Below are 19,261 nucleotides of genomic sequence, written 5' to 3' on the forward strand. Positions count from 1 at the left end.
ATCCTAAGATAATGTGGAACTTAAGAGAGGGTCTTAAGTAGGACATCAATGAGTTGGAATCAACATTTTGATCATGTGATAAAACATTTCTCGATAAGTTGAGAAGTTATGTTTATACATGGAGATTAGTGGGAGTTACGGAATTTTTAATTAGTCCGATATATGGATGACATATTGATCATTGAGAATGATTTAAGACTTTTGGAGTATTATAATACATCTTGAATATCCGGATTTATGAAGATAAATCCACATGATATTAGCGTCAATAAGAAGTCTTATGTTGATAAGATTCATGACTAGTTCAATTAAATTGAACATATTTGATTGATTTCATTTGCCTCCGCTGCCGAATCAATTAAAAAGAAATGATGTATAACACTTCATATACTTTGAGTATGATGAAATGTTTTCAAAATCGAATTTAAGTAATCTTTGCCAAGTACGACATAAAGATTGTCCTTAAGTGCTTGCACAAGCATTAAGGCTATAATGCAAAGTGTTTATGATGCAATTTTGTGTAAGGGTGTTACACAAGTGACAATTGACAATTGAGGTTGCGCATGGTTTCCGACAAAACCATAATCAAAACACATTAGGATGGTTAAGATACCATTGTGGTTATGATGGTTAAGATACCATTGTGGTTATGATAATTAAGAAGTAGATTTTCTAGAATCGTTCTAGGCAATAAAGAACAATGAGAGATATTTATAACGGAAATTGAGTACACTTGCAATCATGGGATGTGCAAGAAGGAAGAGTCCCGCACACTGTGAAAACAGTGGGAGCTATTCTTAGGCTAAGAGGACCTATGTCTTGATTGGATCTCGACACGTACTCAGAAAGTTTTGTGATGCAAATGTATACATTACAAAGGAAAACGAGTATGTAGTAAGGTTGAGTAAGGTACACCCTACTAACCAAAGCCTTCTCAAAGGCTAAACATGATGAGTCATGTCATTTCAATTGAATTGAAATGAACAACTACGTACAAGATCAAATTAGATTATAGAACATGAAATAGTAATCAGGCATTGACTATTCATATGTGATAATCGCATTTGTCGTTCGAGTTTTACTTTAAAACTCTTTTATTATACTTTGTTACATCCAAACGGGTTGTAGTGACAATTGAACCCCGTTAAAGTGAACACGGATTAACATTGTATTCGCCCATAGTCACTTGTATGAGGTGACGTCTCGAAGTGACTAGATTGTGATGCGATTGATGGCAAGTTCAAGTGCCATAGAGTCATGTGAGATGACTAGTCGATCACATAGGCAGATTGTTAGGAACACCTTGTCGGGCCTTATGACCGCTTATAGAGTTCTGGCAAATTTATATAGCCTGGACGTGGCGAGAGCTGCTATAGTATTCAAATGAGTCGATTCTTTTGACTAAAGACTATTCACCTAAGATGGCTCAGTTTCAGATTAACTTTGATTTGTGTTACTACGACCTTCGTAAATGGGGTCAAATGGGCATATTTTGGGTTATGATGGCTGTGGCTAGTCGAAGGGAATGAGTGCGATAGGAATTGTCCATCCCCTTGTCAGGGTTAAAACAATATCTCAGGGCCACTCGAGGAGTAATGAATTGGAAATGCGTGGCCACGCTCGGAAGGTATCCAGAGTGGATAAATCCGGTCAATCGAGTTATTCTCCGGATCGAGGAAACCACTCTCGTTATGATCACTTGCAAGTACGACCGAAAGACACCTTGCATTGAGTGGGAGATAGTAATAGGACAAGAGAATTGGTGACGCACACTTGTCGAGGACAAGTGGGAGATTGTTGGGAAATGTGTCCTCAACGATAGTGCGATCACATGATTTAAATATCATTATTCAATCTCATTTTAAGAATACATGTGGGATGTAATATTTTACAGTCAACTGGTCCACACATATCGGTAATGATTGGTGACTAGAGTTTGACATTCGTCGTGCGGACGGTGGTGATCAGTTGATCCCCTTAGGTCATACCTATAGGGAAATACTCTTAATTGATTATTTAATTAATCGTATATCGATACGAGTTAATTAAATTACTTAAAATTGACGGATGATTTTGTGAGTATAATTTACGTATCTTATTGTAAATGTGATTAAATAAGACACGGTCTAAGTAATCGAATTATTTTATTACTTGGATGAAATTATTGTTTACAGAAACAATTGAATCGGAATGAATAAATTATTATAAATACAGAATGTTGTAGTTTATAATTTGGAAACATTTTTGGTACAAGTAATTACGAATTACTAGTCGATTTTGTAAATGACATATTTTATGAGTATGTTGATTTTTAATATGTTAAAAATACATTACATTGTGACATGTCATGTAACATGTCACATGTGACAAATTTGACAAATGACAAAAATAAAATGGATTCTCCATTTTATGTCTAAAAAACCGAAAATGAGAAGGGAGTGTAAGAGATGTATTGTGTTTTTTATCTTGAGTGGAAAACACAATTATCATATCTAATTAGTAGCCTTGCACACCTACCTTTTAGAGAAGAGCAAAAATAAAATGCATTGGGCATTCTACCCAAGGAAATTTCGGCCACTCCACATGAAAAGAGAAGTGAGCTTTTCTCTTTGATTATTCATTCAATCTTCCCATCTAATTTTCTAGTGTAAGAAAATTGATAAAATGCTCTCTACAATCTTATGAGATTTCTAGAGAAATAAATCACAAAATTCTTCTTCTCTCAACCGAAATATGTGAGAGTACAAAAACATTTTGTGTCATATTTTTAAGTAAGACTAATTTTAATACTAGATCATATTATTTTAGTCTTTAAGTTGTATTCCTTGGGTATATGCTTTTGGGAGGGATTCTACTCTTGAATCCTTGTTCTTCCATTTGGAGAGCTCAAGAACAAGTGAGTAGGAGGACTCACTTGTGCCCATAAGAACCGAAATTACAATGTAAGGGTGATTTCTTCTCTATTTTATTATATTGTTTGCATGCATAAAATCCACATTTAATTTTATGACAAATTAATTTTAACATATATGAGTATGTTAGTATGTATATAGATCTACATTTCCTTCAGTCGTCTACTATCCAAAGTTTCTGACTAAGAGGTGAAGGTACGTATTGGGAAGCCCTTTAATCAGACACCCAATCCCGCCCGCGTTAGCGGCCTCTACTGATCGATCTTGGTTGGTTGAATGCAAAAGTTGATAAAACGGTTTAAATGCATGAATGCGCATCCAATAATTTAAACCTAACATGTGAGAGCTTTCTAAGTCGGTTAATTTAATCCAAGTATCAAGTATAAGATGTCGGGTTGGATTAATGATTGATTTGCATGCAAGACGCAAATTAAACATCCATTTACCGTATTAGGTTTAGGGTGCATAGCATGATCCATTTGTCTTAGTAAGGCATTTTGAAAATATGGTTTTGAATAATCAAATAGTCATCTGATCCGTCCTATATCCGGGCTAACCGGAGTCGGGATCGTCCTAGACTAATTCTGGAAAGGAACAGGCCCTGTACCAGACGGCTATATGAGGCGCGAGCCAGCCGGCGGTGCAAAGGGCCTCCCTCTGGTTTTGAAAATGAAAAATGGAGAGCCTGTTTAGGCGCGGGTTAGCCCACGGTTTATGTGCCATGTTCTAACCTTTTAGAAAACTTTATAAAACATATTGAAAATGGGTGTTTGAACCCGGTTTGACTTAAAGGGGTCGTTTAGACCGCATTTGTTGATTTGAAGAACTAGACTCGAATAATCATCATTATTTTGATAATATTCGGTGTCGGGTTCGATTTGACAAAATTGACATGAATAGTTTTGAAAATAATTATAGACTAATTGTTTTAAGCCCATTTGAATGTTATTAGTCGATACTCATCATCGTACCCGGGTTAAAATCTGGCATGGTATGTAGAACCAAGGATGACTTTGTGTTGGTGACTAATATGTTTGTTTGAAAATGTAAAGAAATGAAATAAAAGGCTTTAAAATACCTTTTTAATGTCATTAACCAAATATTATCACCGAAACACGGATTTAACCGTCATGGTATGAGGAACCAAGGGTGAAAAATGTTTTATGGTTAAAACAAATGAAATAAAAAGGGTTCGAAAGTAAAGGGAAATGACGAGAACAAACACGGTTGATCTCTGGTCTGAACACCCCATTTAGGCGCGGGTAAACTGGCGACCTAAGGGGCTTCTGCCTCAGACCAAAAATCAGTTTTGGCTCGTTTATTCCATGTTTTGGTTCATGTTATGCACATTTTAGCATGTTATAGTCATGAAACAAATGAAAACATAATAAAAGAGGATTTTTACACCCTCATACTTACATGTTTGGTTATGGCGAGTGACCGACGTAAGTGTAACAACTCATTTGATCGAAAAAAACTCGGTTTAAAACCGTTTTGGTAAGTAAAAAGTGTTTTAATGTTAGTGATAGTGTAGTGGTCGAAATGGTCGGTCAAGTGATTTAATGCACGATGACGGTACCAAACAATGTGTAAGGCTCGTGTTTACGATCGGTAGGGCGTAAATACGCGTCGGGTTGTGACTTAAGAAGTCGAGTCGAGAATTTTAAGGGAGAAAAGAGGGGGCGGACACTCGCGTAAGTCTCAAATGGGTGGCATTTGAGGGGTATTTATAGGAGAATGAGTGGTTGTGTGACTTTTGAGCAACGTGGCCACCTGGGCCGCTCAAAGAGGCGCGAGCCACATCGCGGGTCTTCGAGGTGTGTTGTCGCTTTTACACAAATGCAATCATGATTTGTTCTATCCTAGGTTTTGTAGTCACATATTTGGTACTTGACCAACATGAATCCGGGAAAACTTAAGATAAAAGGTTTGAAATGTTTTGTTTTTGGTGGTTGACTCGGTTTGACTCGTTGTTGGAAACGGGATTTGAATTTTTGAGTCGGTTTTTGGTCCGGTGTCGGTTTTGACTCTAGTTAGTGTCATTGCGACCCCGTCGTCGGGCATTAAACACTCCAGGTATTTTTGAAATGTTTTGAAATGTTTTATTTTCGAAATCGTTTTAAGTTTTCTGACGTAGAGTCGTACACAAACTGTCGATCAAACGCCGCGATTCCAAAACATGTTGTAGTCCGATAATCGTCGGGTGTTTGTCGGAGTCTCAGCAGATACTGGGTATCTACAGAGCCCCCACTTTGACGATTACAACTTGTAGAGCCCCCAGGTCAATCGAAGATTACAACCTGGAGACACAAGCGACGTCGAGGCGGCTCGAAAGGATTTGGGCCAAAGACCTACCGTCGGGAAGGGCGATGCCAAGGCGACTTGAGGGTACGAGCCAAGGACCTGTCATCGGTAACAGTTTAGAGTCTGTCGACTATCCGTTCGGGTCGTTTAAAGTCCGTTAGACTACGTACAAAGGCCCGCCAGCCATAGGAAGGAGTCATACCTGAGGCATCTTCGGATATGTCTTCGCATGTTTGCGGACAAAGGCTCGCCAGCTGTGATAAGGAAATGTACCCGAGGCATTTTCGAGATCTGTCCTTGAATGGTTGTGGACAAAGGCTCGCCAGCCATGATAAGGAAATGTACCCGAGGCATCTTCGGGATCTGTCCTTGAATGTTGCGGATAAAGGCTCGCCAACCATGGTAAGGAAATGTACTCGAGCCATCTTCGGGATCTGCCCTTCAAAGGTTACGGACAAAGGCTCGCCAACCATGGTAAGGAAATGTACCCGAGGCATCTTCGGGATCAGCCCTTGAAAGGTTGCGGACAAAGGCTCGCCAGCCAATGGTAAGGAAGTGTACCCGAGACATCTTCAGGATCTGCCCTTGAAAGGTTGCGGACAAAGGCTCGCCAGCCATGGTAAGGAAATGTACCCGAGGTATCTTCGGGATATGCCCTTGAAAGGTTGCGGACAAAGGCTCGCCAGCCATGGTAAGGAAATGTACCCGAGGCATCTTCGGAATCTGCCCTTGAAAGGTTGCGGACAAAGGCTCGCCAACCATGGGGCGATCGGTTAATGGACCATGAGACCAGCCGCATCAAATGGGCTTGTTTGAACGTAGCGAACTCGTGATGACGCCGTGGAAATAGTGAATTTGGACTTTTCGCTATCACTGTTTTTGAAATAAGCGGGCTCCGCGGGGAATCCCCTGCTGGTATTGGAAGGAATAGTGAATTTGGAATCTTCACCATTCGTCGTTCTTCTTTGAATTTGAAGTGGCGGTTTCGATCGCCGTTGAATTTGAATTTTGAAGGAAATAGCAAATTTTAAATTTTGCTATTGCGTTTGAAGTGACGGTTTATATGCCACCGTTGACATTTGATGGAAGTAGTGAATTCGGAATCTTCACTATTAATTGAAGTGACGGTTTATGTGCCGCCGTTGACATGCGTGGTGAAAATAGTGGAAATCAATTTCCAACTATTATTTTGAGCATGACGGTTTTAATTGCCGTCGCTTAAAATTTGAAGAAATAGCGGTTTCTGAAATTTCGCTATTATTTTTGAAATTGAAAGAAAATAGTGAATTTGATTTCACGATTATTTTTGAAATTGGCGGTTTTGATCGCCGTTTGCTTGAAATTTTTGAAAATAGCGAATTTAAAATTTCACTATTTGTCTTTTCGTCTTTAAGGAAATGACGATTTTCAATATCGTCAACGAAAATCCGAATTTTCTTACGTGGAAATTGGGCTAAAGCCCAAAATTCGCTGAAAAAGCAAGTGGACACCTGATTGAGGCGCGAGCCATCTTGCGAATCAAAGGGGCTTCCCTTTTTTTCTGTAAAAGACGCGAGTTCAGGCTGCATACCATTCATCATCTCGTCTTCTTCATTCGATTTAAAAACCCGCAAAAAATAGCGATTGAAGGACCTTCGCTAGCTTCCACTCGTGCCATAATCAACAATGCCATCTCGAGGTATTTATTTCCTCTTGAATCCATTTAAATTTGTTGATCTTTAGCTTGATTGAATTTGGACGAATTTTACCCTAAAAAATTGAATTGGGCGTTTTTGATTGAGCCCATTTCGAGTGAAATTGATGCTTGCATTAGGTTAGAAACCTGTTTAGGAGTATAAGGGTGCTTTTAGTTTGCATTTTGGTCCCCGTTTCCGCTCCCTATGCTCGAAAAACATGAGTGAGGTGAGAGACCGTCTCACTTCGCAATGCCAAGTTTATTTGCTTGGGTAGTGGGTCCCACTAGGTTTCAATGTAGTTGGGAAAACCCGTATTCGCAATTTATGGACCTTCGTTAGATATTGTGGGCAAAATTGGATTTTTGCCTTTTGTGACGTCTTATGTCAGACAAAATAAGCGTCTGTTTAGGCTTGAATTGAGTCAGTTTGCCTTGAAATGGACCTTATTGGTAATTTAGGTCACCTTTAGGCGTGATAAAATCACGTTTGCCTTTTTGCGGTCGTTTTTGAATTTTTGACCGGTTTGGGCTCAAATTAGTGTATGAATTGCCTTTTTGAGCCGCAGAAAAGTACCCCATTGCGTCGGGAATGTATTTTGGTTTGTTGGCGGACCTTGTATGGGTCTTGAAATGCCGTTTTTTTTGGTTTTGACTCGTCTTTTGCTTGAAAAGAGGGGCGAGTCATTTTTGTTTGGTTGGATTTTGGGCGGGATTGCCCTTGTTTTGCATTGCAGGTTGTTGTTGCTTTTGTTTGGATTTATCCATTTCATGCCGTCGTAATGCCAAAATTTCGGCTGACGTTTTTTGTTTGTTCTTTTGATCACAGGGTATCGTTTGGGACCTATGGGGTTTGTCGTTGAGGCCTTGGAGGAGGAAGTCGATCCTGGTGGGGGAGAGACGATCGAGGAGGTTGTCGGGTTTAAGGCGGTCGTGGAGGATGCTTCCGTAGAGGAGGAGAGGCGGCTGATGTGGCCGGCTTGTCCTTTTCATTGTGGCTCATAGACAGGATGAATGATGATTGGGGGTCAGCACCGGGGTGGTGCGTCACATCTTGGTTATTGGCCTCCTCATCATCCGAAGTCTGCAAGACACTGTCTTCATTTTTGTCGTGGAGCAGGAACGAGGTATTACCGTCGTGGTAACCACCTCTGCTTCCGTTGTTGCTCCTATGTTCCCTATGTTGCTCCCATTTCTTTCTGATTGGAAGGGTAGGGAGTGCTTAGTTCGGTAGGTGGCAGATAGCCCCCAGTTCGTTGTCTTAGGCCAGTGTCTGTATGATAAACGGTTGTTTTTAGGTCAGTGTCTGTATGATAGATGTCTGTATTGGATCCTGTTTGTACATATTTACATTTTGCATGAGGCGGTTTGTATATATGTGTTTTTGGATTGTAGCTCATTTTGTGAATTTTGGCTTTTTGTGTTTCGGAGGAGCGCTGTCGGCTGTTGATTCTCCTTTTGTTTTGCACTAGTTCCTGCATCGTTAGTGTAGAAAATAAGCAACAGATAGCACATACGCATAAACGTAAACACGTAGAAGCATTTGATTGAAGACCAACATTAACCAAGATGACTTAAAGTTAAAATTGAAATTTTAATGAATTTTGAAAATTCCGTGACAAATCGTCACGTTCGGAATTCAAAAGGAATTGATTTGAAAATTTGAGCAATTAACTCGTGTCGTGAATTAAATTGCGTCGAAATCATTGAAATTGACTCGAAAAATTCAAACTCAAACAGTCAGGAAAGAATTTTTGAAAAGGATTTTTGCGAGTATATTTGATTTTTGATTTATAGGTCAAGACTCGAATTTGTGAGTGCTTGAATTTTTGAGGAAAATTGACGTCGTGTTATCAATCTTCGATCTTGATTTTTGATGGAAAATTGCAAAAAAGCGAAAAAATTTCGGAATTTCGACTGACATGGAAACGATCCATCGCGGATCGGGGCGACTAGACCTTCCCCCCTTAAAAAAAGAAAGAAAAATCTGTATGTTTAAAGCTGCGTCATGGAAACCGTGTCGGATTTCGTAAAACGCAAAAACAAGGAAATGTGAGTGTGAGGAAACACAACACATCCTGAATCATCCCGAAGAGGCGCGAGCTTCCTGGCGGGAGGTTTGAGGTGTCAGGAGAAAACACAAGTTGAAAGAGACAAGTCAACATTGGGAATCCTGGGGAAGGCCTAAAGAGGCTCGAGCAGCCTGGCGATGGAAGCCGGCTCTCCCCTTTTTCTGAAAAATGCGCTGATCATTTTGTATAAATAGGGACGTTTGCGCTTCATTGTTTCATCATCCGAAACACAAAAACATCTCTACAAAACCTCTTCTTCTTCCACAAAAATATTTCATGGATGCTTTTGAGAACGCATTGCGACAATGGTGTCGGGATTTGTCGCCTCCCGAAAAGTATCAACTCGTTTGAATGGGAGTTGGTCAATTGTTGCTGCTTCGTCAAGTCAAGGTGCAACCTTCGTTTCTTGAAGCATGTTCTCGGTTTTGGGATTCGAAACACCATGTTTTCGTTTTCCCGAAAGGTGAGCTTTGTCCTCTTGCCGAAGAAGTTGAAGCCATTGGTGGGTGGCCGGGTTGTGTTCCGGTGCTTCCTCCGACTCGGTTGTGCTACAAGGAGAAATTACGTTCTATGTTGGGCTTATCAACAAGCCAAATCAACTTTCTTCTTGCTCCACATGGTGTGGATATGTTGGCTCTTATCAACATCTTTTCAAACCGATTAGATGTTAATGTCTCGGAGGTGGCTAGGAGAAGGGCTCTTGCATTTTGCCTTGTCCATGTGTACCTCTTTGTTGATGTCTTGAAGAAGGAGGGGCCAAGATGCCATGGTAGCATGACCCTTATCCATGTGATTGAGCAAATGGAGTATGGTAGAGATCCATCATGGTTGGTGCTTGGAGAGATTATCCAAGCTTTGGACAAGGAAGGCTCTTGTGGAGAAGCTCCCTCTTTCAGATCCCCAAGGATCCTCCAAGTGTGGCTATTGGAGAGGCTAAGGTATGTAGAGCCTCCGGTTGATTCGTCTTCTTATTCCTTCCGTCACCTTACCATGAGGAAGAAGTTGTACCCGGATAGTTTTGCTTCCACCAAGACCTATTGGGCCGCAAGATTGGCGGAGGAGGGTGGTCCTCATATCCGTTGGGTGGTGCCGTGTTGGCACTTGAGGTCCTTCACGGGGTTGTCCGCTTCGGGTGCTAGTCCTCGTTCTTTGATGGTGGTGGGTTTGAAGGTTGTTTCCTTCATATATCCCGAAAGGCTCATGAGGCAAATGGGGCGTCAACAAAAGATGCCCGCTCAATATACTCTTGTCCAAGAGAATGTTTTCCCGAATTCCGAGCTTGTGGAGTTCTTCGAAAGATGGTGGGCCACTCGGCCGCTTTGGGAGGTGCCAAACCCCGTTGCCACGACATGGGGGACTCCCGCTTATGTCAAGTGGTCACGTGCTCCCTCTTTGGAAGAGAGGTCCAAATTCCGTAAGGACTAGGTTGTCGACTTGAAGTACCGAGAGGTTGGCAAGGCCAACCGTGCCTTCTTTGAGGAGTATGTTGATGGAGCTACTCCCGATGTGATGAGACCACCGAAGAGGAGGAGTTCCGGTCCCAAGAATATGGTGGGTCGTGCATTGGCTCGTCTTGGGTCGAATATGGGGTCTTGTGCTAGACCGGAGGCCGTCGCCGTCTTAGATCTGTTGAGGATCCGTTCTGAGGAAGAAGCCCATGCTAGGCGGGCCAACAAAAAGAACAAGGGGAAGATGTACCCCGAAGGAAAAGGCAAGGGTAGAATGGAAGAGTGAAGACCTCCATTACCCACTTTATTATTATGTTGTATTATTGTTGTGGGTTTTTATTATGTTGTACTAGCTAGTTATTGTGTGTTTTGTGCTAGTTTTATTATGTGAAGTGTGTTAGTTGACACCTTAGCTTTGACAAGTTGTAGACTCGTCGAGCTCTATTTGTTGAAATTGTAATCCCTCCCATTATTATTTAAATAAGAGGATTGCTTGTGTCGAAAATTGTGAACGCTTGTTTCTTCCATCCATTTGGTGAAGGCAATTCAATTTGAATCGTCCTAAACATTTGCACTTGGAAAAGTGGTATTTTGTGGAAAGGGAGAAAGGCTTATTTTGTATTTTTGTGGGAAAAAAGGAATGGTTTTCCCTTTTCTTTTTTTTTGGATGTTTTTGTACGTGGGGATTTTTTGTATGGGGATGGTTGTTTTTATGATTGCGGAAATGGTTGTATCCTTCTTGTGTAAGAAAGGACTGCCTACGTATTCACCCAAAGAGGTGAAATCAAACCATGATCGTAGTTCGAAATGTTCTGTGAATTGGAATTGGGTTTTTTGGTTGTATCCCTCAGGCATAAGAGGGACTACCTACGTATTCACCTGAAGAGGTAAAATCAAACCATGCTCGTAGTTCAGGGGCGTTGTTTTGTTTTAGTGCAAATGGACGTTGCCTTTGACGGATCAAAGGACATTCGAAACGGGCAAGGTGCCGCAGCTTAGACTCAATAAAACATGCAATTTCAAATCAGAACACGTTGAGGAACTTGACTTGAAAAGGGTTGAGGTCGTTGCTAGTTGTAAAACTAGGCTAGGTCGTTGGTTGTTATGGTTCAAGGGTAGTATTTCTTGAGTTGGTCTAGGTTGGTCGGGTTGGTAAAGTCCTCCCCATCTAGGTCACTCAGTCTCAGTGCGCGTCCCGAAAGTATTTTCTTGACCAGGTATGGCCCGGCCCAGTTGGGTTTGAAATTTCCCCTCAGATCGACGGGTAATGGTGCTCGAATTGGCTTGAGGACCAAGTCGCCCTCCTGGATGTTTTTGGGTTTGACCTTCTTATTGAATGCCCGTTGTATACGTCGTTGGTATAGCTGGACGTTGTGTAAGGCGTTGAGTCGTCGTTCGTCTAGAAGAGTGATTTGTTCGTACCTTCGACGGGTCCATTCCGCTTCAGGGACTTGACTCTCCAGTAGGATGCGTAGAGATGGGACCTCTAACTCTACCGGTTGAACCGCCTCCATACCGTATGCTAGGTAGAAGGGTGTGGCGCCTGTCGGTGTTCGAATGGAGGTTCGGTATCCCTAGAGTGCGAATAGGAGTTTGCTCGGCCAATCGCGGTAGTTGTCTTGCATTTTCTTGATAATGGTGACAAGAATTTTGTTCGCTGCCTCCACCGCTCCGTTAGTTTGAGGACGGTAGGGGGATGATCGATGTCGTTTGATCTTGTATTTGTTCAACAAAGCTTGAGTTTCCGCCCGGAAGTGAGAACCTTGATTGCTGATGATTTCATGGGGCACCCCATATCGGCAGATGATGTTGTTTTGAATGAACTTGGCCACTTGTTTGGCGGTCAAGACTGCATATGACTGTGCTTCCACCCATTTGGTGAAGTAGTCGATGGCGACGAGGACGAAGCAATGCCCCTTGGTGCCTATCGGGTTAAATTTCCCGATGATGTCGATGCCCCTGGTTGAGAAAGGCCAGGGCGATGTCATGGTGTATAAAAGGGATGGTGGTATGTGTTGTATGTTGGCGAAGATTTGGCAATTGTGGCAATGTTTGACGTAGTTACGACAATCGGCTTCCATGGTGGTCCAGTAGTAACCTAGTTGCATGATTTTCCGTGTAAGCATCATTACACTCATGTGAGGGCCACATTCTCCGTCTTGAACCTCTCCCATGACTTTTTAGGCTTTGTGATGGTTAATGCAAAGGAGGAGAATTCCTTGGGTTGTTCTTTTGTATAGTTGATTTTGATTTATCACGAATTGTGATGCAAGTAAACGGATGGCTCTTTGTCCTCTTTGATCAGAGTTGGGAGGGAATTCGTTTTTGGTTTTGTAATTGAGGATGACCTGGTACCAAGGTTCATCATGGCTTTCCTCGTCGTTGATAATAGCACAAATGTGAGCTGGCCCGCTCCTTCCCTCGACACATAGGGGCATTGATGTCATATCGTCAGGTATGTTGACGAGCGCGACAAGTTTTGCCAGGGCATCAGCAAATTGATTTTCCTTGCTTGGCAAGTGGAAGTAGTCGACTTGGTCGAAGAACTCGGCCTCTTGATTGATCTTTGCTTGGTAGGGAGCTAAGCTGTCAGATCGAATTTTCCATGATCCGGACACCTGATTGATGATGAGCGAGGAATCGCCATGGACCCTCAATCTCTTGATGCCAAGTGTGATGGCTTCTTGTAGGCCGATGAGACATGCTTCATATTCAGCGGCATTGTTGGTGACGGCAAAGTCCAGCTTGACGGAGATCGGAACGTGTTCTCCCTCTAGTGAAATTAGAAGGATTCCTACCCCGAAGCCTCTCAGATTAGATGCACCGTCGAAGTATAGGTCCCATGCGTCGGAGTCGGCACAAAGGATGTCCTCGTCAGGAAGTGACCATGTGTCGGTCGTTAGATCCTCGTTGACGGGATTTTCTACTAGGAAATCGGCAACTGATCTTCCCTTGATAACCTTGAGGGGTACAAACTTGAGATCAAACTCGGACAACATGAGTGTCCACCTAGACAGCCTTCCGTTTAGTACGGGTTTTTCGAAGATGTATTTAACCGGGTCCATCTTGGAGTAGATGTGGACCGTGTAGCTGAGCATGTCTTTTCCAGTTGGGTATACCTCGTCTCGTACTCAATGAACTTTTTGTTGATGTAGTAGATGGCTCGTTCTTCGTTGCCAACTGTTTGTGCTAACATTGCTCCCATGGCTGTGTTGGTAACAGTCAGGTATAGGGATAAAGGAATCCCCGGTTGAGGTGGCATGAGAACAAGAGGTTTGGATAGGATTTCCTTTATCCTGTCGAAGGCCTTCTGACAGTCATCGTCCCAATCGGTGTGATCGGAGGCGCGAAGCTTTTTGAATATTGGTTCACAAATCATAGTGAGCTTGGCGATGAAGCGGCTGATGTATTGGACTTGACCGAGAAACCCCAGAATTTTCTTCTCGTTCCTAGGCCGAGGCATTTGTTGAAGGGCTTTGATTTTGGTTGGATCAATCTCAATGCCTCTTTTTCTGATGACATGTCCCGAGAGTTTTCCGAAGGTGACCCCGAATGCACACTTCTGAGGATTTAGTGTCATTTTATATTTCCGCAGACGAGCGGAGAATTTCCGGAGGGCATTGATGTGGTCGTCCCGTTCTTTTGATTTAACAATCATGTCATCTACATATACCTCTACCTCCTTGTGCATCATATCATGTAGGAGAGTAGTAGCGGTTCTTTGATAGGTTGCCCCGGCGTTGATGAGGCCGAAGGGCATGACCGTGTAGCAATATGTACCCCACTGTGTAGTGAATGCTGTCTTGTGCATGTCTTCCTCAGCCATCTTAATCTGGTTGGACCCAGTATACCCGTCCATGAAGGATAGGAGGGCATGCTCGGCAGTATTGTCCACCAGATTGTCAACATGTGGCAAAGGGAAGTCGTCTTTTGGGCTCGCCTTGTTCAGATCCCTGAAGTCGACGCAAACCCGAATTCTTCCGTCTTTCTTTGGTACGGGCAGAATGTTAGCCGCCCAGTCAGAGTATTCAGACACTTTGATGAACCTAGCCTTGAACTGTTTGTCCACTTCTTCCTTGATTTTCAGGGCCCATTCAGGACGCATCCGTCGTAGCTTCTGCTTCACAGGTTTAGCCCCGGGTTTAATGGGTATCCGGTGCTCTGCGATTTCTCTGTTAATCCTAGGCATGTCTCTGCAAGACCAGGCGAACACGTCCTTGTATTCGTGGAGGAGGTCAATGAATTGTTGTCTTTCCGAGGGGTCCAGGGTTGTCCCTATCCTAAGTTCTTGAGGTGAGTTATCGGTTCCTACGTTAATAGGTTCGGTCTCCTCAATGATGGGGATTCTGGTTTCCCTTTTGTCAAGTTCTTTGGCTAGGTGAGGTGGGTAGTCACTCAAGTCAAATTCCTCATAGTCATTCAGAATTGCATTGCAGTTAAAATGAGACGAGTCATAAGCAAACTTAGCGTTCATTAAGTTGACACGAGCGAAAAGCTCGGAAAGGACAGACATCTCGTGGTCAGTCAGAGGCGACACAACATAGGAGGTAGCCCCTGGAACAGGCTCCAGGTTGTCACCTTTCATGGGAGTGGGGGTGACCCTAGTAGACTCAGCCTCTGAATCAGCCACGACTTTGTGATAAAATAGTGGAAAGAGGACCTTGACCGGGACATTAGGAGCGTTAGGAGCTATGATAGACTCTGACTCCGACTCAGACTCAAACTCAGATCCTTCTTCACTTCCCTCCTTGAACATAGGGCCCTCTCCGGTTGTTATCTTGAGAATGCGGCCTTGGCGATCGGTGCACTTGACGGTCTTCCTCCAGCCTTGGGTAGCCTTCTCTGGGTCAGTATCGGAGATCAAGGCGGTTGGATCAAATTGATTGTCCTTCAGGGCGATGTTGATGATGTCCTCATAGTCGAGGTGTTTGACGTTATCTTCCCCAAAGAGGAGTGTGACAGCTTGTCCGTCAAGGCATGGTGACGGCTTAGACTCAGTTGATGCAGCTTCGATGTTGTCAGGGATAAAGTAGCAGTCCTGGAAGACTTCCACTCCCGGGTACCTAGCCTTCACTACAGAGTTATAGATTGGCTCCGGAAAGCCATGGTAGATCTCAGACTCTCCCTCGGGGACAAAGTACCCATTGAGAGACAGATGATAGGGACGGAGGATAACTCCGTGCTTCTTGCGTTTTCGGACTAGGAGGTTCATCTCCTGGATATCTTCGTCGGTAGGTTCGTACCCCAGCCCAAAGGGAATGTTGGGGATCTTAGACTGTTTCAAGGGAGGCAATGGGTCCTTCAGTTGATTGAGCGGCAAACCCGGGAAATAACCTTGACGCATCATGATACGGTTGACCGTGAGGTTGGCGAACGGGTCACAATCAGAGAGTGTTGACTCCTCAGTTATGGTGTTTATGGCTTGGAAACTCCACATTTCGTTATCGTCCTCCTCAATGGCTTGAGAGGCTATCCCCTTTCTTATGACTGCCTTGATCGGGGAAGCAGGAATTGTGATTAATTTTCCGTTGAAGGGGACCCTGATCTTCTGGTGGAGAGTCGAGGTGACTGCCTTGACGGCGTGAATCCAGGGACGTCCCAGGAGCATGTTGAAGGAGGCGTCGATGTCGACCACTTAAAAATTGGTTTGTCTTTCCAGTCCTTCGGTTGCGACGGTCAAAGTGATAAGCCCAGCGACCTTGCAACGAGTGCCGGCGTAGGTGCGTACTCCTTGATTTCTTGGGACCAAGTCCTCTTCCTTAATCCCCAGCTTGTAGGCAGTCTTGAGAGGAATGTCGTTCACCGCGGAACCGTCATCCACAAGGACCATGGGTATATTTTTCTAGAGGCATTGTACGGTGATATATAGGGCCAGGTTATGATTGGCTCCGAACGGAGGGATATCCTCGTCGGAGAAGACGACCGGGTTGTTCAGATCAGGGGCATCTCTTGTCAGGTGCGCCACTATTTCTTCTGGGGAAGAGGTGGAGGGCACGGTTAATTTTCTCAAGGCCTGTAGCAAGGCCTGTCGATGCTCAAAAGACGTTGCGATCAGTTGCCAAATTGAGATTTCGGCTTTTGCTTTCTAAAGCTGTTTCAGGATTGAGTTCTCATAAGCCTTTGGTTGAGCGTCCACCTCTAGGACGACTTGGTCTGTGACACCCTCATTTTTAGTGTTAAATAAACACGTAAATTCTACAGAAAAACTGACAGGATATGTTTGTAATTGGTTCAACTAGATAAAACCTGTAATTTTAAAAACTTTTCTAAACCATTCACAAACATTTCCAAATGAAGAGTGCCAAAACCTGCAAAAACTAACAAACTAATTTACATAACATAGCTAAAGTCGCGAGAATAAAGTGATACAAACCAAAGTAAGAGTGGGAGACATATGTCCCTCTAAAATATAAATACAACCATATGTTTAAAGGTTTACTACAAAATATAACCAAACTAAGTCCAAGGTTCTTTTGCTTACTAGCTCGTCCGTGTACCCCATTTAATCATCATCAACCTGTCAATCGCATTTTATACAAACACGAAAGCCACAATTCAGTGGGGAGTAACTTCGAGTCCTCCCAGCCACGAAATGTCATATTTAATGTAACATGTAATGTAACATGTAAACAACATCATAAATAAATTAATTATCGAGTATTCTTACATATGAGCACTAAACTGACCAAATTAAACTATCATGTGAAACATATAACAAGCAGTAATCCAAACTTTATCAATTGTAACTGGCTTGCATCTCACCTATTACAATTCATAAAATCACCATACAAGAAAGGGCAATATATCAAAGACAGGCATAAGTTCTTAGCACCGTCAATAGTCACTCTGTGACTCGAGTCTATACCACGAGGTAGGGAAGGTAATCGAACCGGTATCTTGGCTCAGAGGTTCTATCAAAACATGGCCAAGACACAATACAACCCTAGTCCTAAATCTGCGCAGACCTAGACATGCGGATACACACCACCGCACCCAAGACCCACAATTTTTTTAAAAACAAAGTGAGTACCCTAAGGAGTCCACCAAAGGGTTGGCTAGTACTTAAGCTGACCACTTACCCTCAAAATAAGTAACGAGGTCATGCCCCAACTTGGATATAAACCCACCAAGTCAAGAACACAAAGGCTATTAAGCAGTGAACATATACTCGTCAAAGACTATAAAGACCTATCTATGACAAACACAACAACCTGCAAGAAGTATTCAATACCAATTCCATTTCAAGCAATATTAACAATATTAAAGGTTTCAGGGAATCTAAGGCCGTTTCTACAATATAAGAAACCATTCAATTCAACCAACATCACATGTGAACTAAAAACATAATAAATGGCCTAAAACAAGAATAAGGCCAATTATCCATTTTTCACAATAATTTTCATCCAACCGAATTTTTACCCGCAATCTCAATCCTGCGACAGGTACGGGTTCAATCGCGGCTGACCAATCACACAATTGATCGACATCGATTTGATCAAAGGGACTAAGGCTCGATTTTCGGCATAATCATCCAAACATTACAATTATCGCTATAAAATTCATTTTAAGCCTATTCATTACAATTTCATATTATAACCTATCCTAACATGTGCCAACTACCAATATAAACATAACTTTACCATCAACATTATATTTACTACTAACATTATTCATTTCATAAGACTACCCATATGTTACTTATACTAAATATAACATTAATACGCCCGAAACGACGAACAACGCATGAAAAACCGCGAAACAAGCAACGGGCCGACCCGGGCCAACCCCAAGGCTGCCGTGGGCCTACCGGCTCGCAAGCCTCTTTGGCCGCCACCCCCTTTCCCCGTTTCTCCGTTTTTGTTCATTTTAACATCGTTTTAAGCATCAATTAATCATTCCCATTTCATTTCCATACTAATATGTGAACTTAACATACAAAAGACATTAATTTAACACATACTTTCATGTGAAATAAACTACTCAAATAATAATCACAAAATCATACAAAAAAGCAAAGAATGTGACATTTATTCGTCGAGTAACTCGAAATATGTTACCTTAAGCTAGAAAAAGGCAAAATAACCCTTGAGAAAACCCTAAAAACAGTAGCTACCCATCAACCTCTACTATATAGGAGTCCCCTATATCATCCTCATAATCTTCACCTATTAAAAACAACAAAAACACAATAATAATTACTAAAACCGAAATTTTGCCCAAAATCATCTTAAATCGACAAAATGAAAACTGAAATTAAAACATACTAGGATGTAGATCTTGAAGAGAGGATTCCGAAAATATAAATTTTGCGAAAATCGGACTAGAAACGAAGAAGTTATGATGAAATTACGATTGTAAGTTTTTTTTTTATTTTTTGTGAATTTTCGGTCAAGAGGCAAGAACAAAGGAACAAAGGAAACCTTAGGAAGAAATAGGAAGGAGGGGGAAAAAGGAGTGCCGTGGAAAAGGGGGAAAGGAGCGGGATATGTGGCGGAATATCATTAGTCGGTTTTGGCTCGTTTCGACGATAATTAGAACCGTTTGTCAAATGCAAATTCCGACAATGCCAAAGTTCTTAAACACGAGATTACAAGAAGATTGAGTACTCATATGACCCATTTCCAAAATCGTTTTCCCAATTTTCACAAGAATCGCCATTTTCCCCGATATGCCCTTATTTCGAAATAAAAGGTTTTTACATGGTTTAAACTATTTTTAAACATTTCGAAACTATCAAAATAAATAATTTACTTCAAAATATAATAGAATTATATTTCATTGAATTATATATTATTACTTCATATACATTAATATTAAATTCAACTTGATTAATAAATTACTTTCGCAATATAA

At 42.2% G+C, this 19,261-nt stretch overlaps 1 long non-coding RNA gene across 1 annotated transcript; it reads right to left on the reverse strand.

The window, feature by feature from the left end:
• Window positions 1–16,875: 16,875 nt before the first annotated feature.
• Window positions 16,876–18,777, reverse strand: LOC141614946 (uncharacterized). Its single transcript, XR_012529490.1, has 3 exons — window positions 18,673–18,777; window positions 18,466–18,573; window positions 16,876–16,925 (listed from the first exon to the last, which is right to left on the reverse strand). It is a non-coding gene; the product is annotated as an uncharacterized LOC141614946 (long non-coding RNA).
• Window positions 18,778–19,261: the final 484 nt, after the last annotated feature.

This window comes from Silene latifolia, chromosome 11 (genome assembly GCF_048544455.1).
Source record: "Silene latifolia isolate original U9 population chromosome 11, ASM4854445v1, whole genome shotgun sequence".
In the NCBI taxonomy this organism is placed as follows: domain Eukaryota; kingdom Viridiplantae; phylum Streptophyta; class Magnoliopsida; order Caryophyllales; family Caryophyllaceae; genus Silene; species Silene latifolia.